This window comes from Phalaenopsis equestris, unplaced genomic scaffold, assembly GCF_001263595.1.
Source record: "Phalaenopsis equestris unplaced genomic scaffold, ASM126359v1 Scaffold000198, whole genome shotgun sequence".
In the NCBI taxonomy this organism is placed as follows: domain Eukaryota; kingdom Viridiplantae; phylum Streptophyta; class Magnoliopsida; order Asparagales; family Orchidaceae; genus Phalaenopsis; species Phalaenopsis equestris.
In genome coordinates this window covers 459,502-463,884 of record NW_018164640.1, presented here as the reverse complement: position 1 = coordinate 463,884, position 4,383 = coordinate 459,502, and positions in this window count along the sequence as shown.

Here is a 4,383-nt window from a genome sequence, read left to right as displayed (position 1 = left end):
AGAGGCGCAACACAAGTGACCATCGCTCCCTTCTTTTTTTGCCCTCGTTTACACCTCTAGTATACACATAATAAGATGAAATCTGCACCTATTCAGATATAGTATATCCAGCCGTAATATTATTTGAATGAATTGAGGTCTTATGTATGAGACCACCTCTCTTCTATTAATTACATACATACCAAATATTTATTTTTTTTATTTGCAGTGCTAACTAAAATTATTTAAAAATTAATAATTAATTTATATATATATTCTTTATATCTATATATATATGAAATGATTGGCGTTCGTTACTTTAGTAAATTCGATGATCGTCATTTATTCTTATTTTGGACATTTAATTTGCCAATGCAAGTACGTATTGTTCGATTTATAATTGTTGGATGACATTTGATTTCTTATATGACATTAAAGTACGGTCCACTATGGGAATACATATAATTTCAACGGTCAAATTTTCTGTTGGAAAATATAAATAAGATGTGGGTTAATTTAAAGGTCAATGATATTACTGACAAGTTTTGACGCCTGATGTTTGTTGATTTGGAGAAAATATTGTACCAGGGATTTTGCAAGTAGAGTTATGTGCGGAGTCCAATTAAACTACGTTACATGAAGGTGATAGAAAAAAAAAATTCGTCCGATGACACAATGGAATATTTCTCTGTGTTATTCAAGTGTTATTGTGTGTTATTCAGGTGTTAATGTGTATTATTTAAGTGTTATTGTGTTATTATAACACCAGGAATATTCTCATAATACAATAACATCTCCATAATATATAATAACACCTGAATAACACGGGAGAATATTCTCCGGTGTTACCGAGCCGATTTTTTTTCTGTAGTTTTTTGTGACGTGATTTCATTGGACTCCGCACTTAACTCTACGTGCGAGGTCTTGATGTAATAATTTTTCGTTGATTTGTGTCAACATAACGTTCGACATCCGTCAGTTTCTCGATACCCCGACGCTTGACCATCAGAATCTATATAAAAATAAAAAAATACATGCACTGAAATAAAAATACATTCCATTACATTCACACCTACAATCTTAACACAGAAACAAATACAATTATATATTGCAGACTCTAATTTATCAATCCAAACAATTATTAAACTAAAACTATATGAATGAATGCACAAGTAAGCACATAAATAATCGTATTGTATTGAACCAGAGAATTACGGTATATGTAGATAAAAATAACATGTCTAGATGTCTCATAAAAAATAAATAAATAAATAAATAAATATCCTAACATCTTTAGCAATGTCCATCATCCTCCGTTGACAATTGTTTCTCTCTAAGTTGTGTCTAATGTGCAATGCATCTAATTCTATTTATATTTTTTCTGCCAATTTAGATTTCATCTCAGTAAGCTTAGCGTTGAATCAGACTTCTAAATCAGGACAGAATGTGAACCTGCCAACGAACGACATCCTCCTGGGCTATAGAAGTAGATTTAGTAATTGCACTAAAGAAGTGATGAGCGTCGTAAGCTTGTGCCTGTGAACCCAACCTATAAAGGTTTGCTCCCAATATCCCTCTCCGCATATCATGGTTGGACTGGTCTATTTTGTTTTTTTTTTTTTCTCTTTTACTTTTGAAGAAGTCACCAGCTTACCTATCGTTATATAACTTCATTTTCTGAGTAAATTTTTCTTTCGGATCATAAGGATGATTTAGAGAAGAGAAGAATTGGAAGGTAAAGACATACGACAAAAGAAAAAAAAAACATGTGGAGAACTTTCGTGAAGAAAACTTTGTGTGATAAACCAAAACCGTACACCTAAAATAATAAGATCATGTCAAAATTGTCTTGGAAGCATATTCACAAAGAAGACCTGCGAAAGCAACCTACAACCTGAGATTCAAGTATGTGTGTGTATTCTGGGGTCAAGAGCAACTCTCAAATGGATGTATCCATTTGGTTAATTATATCGTAGGGGTGCCCAAGAATGCTCTCAATTAAAAGAATCTCGCTTACAATTGTCTAGCGACTAGTAAAGAGTGTCATAAAAGACGATTATCTCACATGAGTGTTTTGATGCTTCAAAGCTTGTGCCGACCCATACAGACAGTGAGTCTGTCTCTCACGATCCCATACGGATGGCGACTTATCGGTGACCAGGGCCTATGAAATAACCGAGTCGACTCATAGGGTCCACATTTTGTTTTGAAATCCTAAATGTGTCATAAGGGTTGAGGGTAAATCGCAGTATCTCAAATGGGCGGTGGCCTATCCACAATTGAAACATGGGAGTCGGCATCAACAAAGTGTCAAAAAGGACTGATAGGGTCAAAGGGGGTAAATAAAGGAAGGGTAGAGTAATACTAATATGGTAGAGATACTCAGGTCAGGATACCACAGATTTGTCATCCCAAGCTATTAAGACCTCAAGTATACTTGATCGTGAAGGTAGTCGACCTAAAGTGACAGGAGACTCACTTATCAGCAATCCTTGAATTGCATCTTACAAATGAATCTCGGTAGCCCTAAGGTCAAGATAAGGAAACTCTATTTCTATGACCCTATGTAAGTAAGAAGAGCATAAGTGGAACTTATATCTATCAAAAGTAGTGATGATGTTGTTGGAGTGGAAAAGAGGAGAGGTCTAACGACAGAATTGAAACCACTCTCAAGAAAGGACTTACTCCTCGCCTGCATCAGGAAGTCTCTGACACTGTAAACATGCTAGGCAACCACCGAAGTATAAAACTTATGTTTGGGCAATCGGATTGAAGAAGCACGAGGACTTCTCCTCGGGACATGCAGAATGATTTAGTTTTCTATTAATTTTGACAGGGGATATAACCATACAATGTAGCTCGTTTAAAATCTGAGCTGAGGTCCATGTAGAAATATATAAGTGTGAAATTTGAAAATCCTGAATATTTTAAGTCTAAATTTTAATTAGTCTCAAAATTTTATTAATAAGCTTTTTTGTAGAAAGTTTATAAAATTTTAGGTCATAAAGAACCAAAGTAATATGCACAACTCTCAGACAAAATCACAAGCAAAAAATGGCAGAACTAGTAATCACATGTCAGGAAAATAGTAAAGCAATCCAAATACAAAATAATAAAAGTTCAGGTGTTGTTGGGTCGGCAACATATCCTAGAAATAGAAAAGTATGATCAAACATCACAAAAAATATATGTTTTTTTATAATTCTATACATCAATGAAATTTAAAAATTAAGGTACAGGACACGAGCTAACAGCTTCAGATCCCCGTCGCCCGTCTGACACTTTGGAACCCCTGCTCGTACCTTATTTTTAATACAAGACTCTTCTAAGGACTATAAAAGTACATAAGAAAAGTTAAAAAAAAAAACACTCAACCTGCACAAAAATAAGGTTAGCAAAAAAAGCTACCAACATGCAGCACATATGAGTCATGCTTGACGGGAGGAACTTAATGGCACTCGTAGAAAGAAGTTAGTCATTCAAATCATTACTTGCTCCTCCTTATTACACGTAAATCTGTATGTTTTAGGCATGGTTCCCTGCAAGAAAACCGCCCTTAATATAGTAGTGTGCACATTTTAAAATCGGTAAACATGAAAAATACACCAAATGCACAAAAGGTTATGCTTGGCTAGGGCAACCAAACCAACAAAACACTATAGGCAATAGATCGAAAAGGGCTGCCTTGCATTTTAGTTTTTAGCCTAACACACCATCTAACGTATTTTCGTAACACAACATCTAAGTGAGTGTAGGGTTATGTCATAAGGCAGGCATATCTTTTGATAGGGTCGTCGTCTCCAGCTCCATCCTGAGGATCCAAGGAATCTAAGAGGTGTCATTAGATGTAAGTTTTGAAAAAACTTAAGTTTTAAAAGGTTGAACTCACACATAGTCTAAAGTAGAGATACATATAGTTTCAAAATATATTTTTAAAAAAATATATTGCACAAAATAATAAAAATATGTAGATTTTTTTTTACTTTTAAATTAGTTCATAAGAAATAGAGAACCTAAATGACACCTATTAGATCTCTTGAAACTTTAGCACAAACTTATGTATGTTGGTCCACAACGTGATAACTAGTATTGTCCACCGAGACATCCTTACGGGCAATACTAGATGTCGCATCGTGACCAGCGGAGGTCGATGCATAACAAGGAGTGTGGTGTGAATGTGTTCATGCAAGCAGTATGAGACAACCATGCAATTATGTGACATTTAAGTGGATTTGATTGATTTAATCAAACTGGTGGTGGTCGATTGATCTAGTCGACGGAAGAGATCGGATCGGCTTGGGCAGCTGATTGGCGAAGAAGGGTCAATCAAACAAATCCGGCCGGTGCCGGTCGATCGGTCGAACCGATGAAGGTGGTCAATTGGACCAGTGTGAGCGACCAATC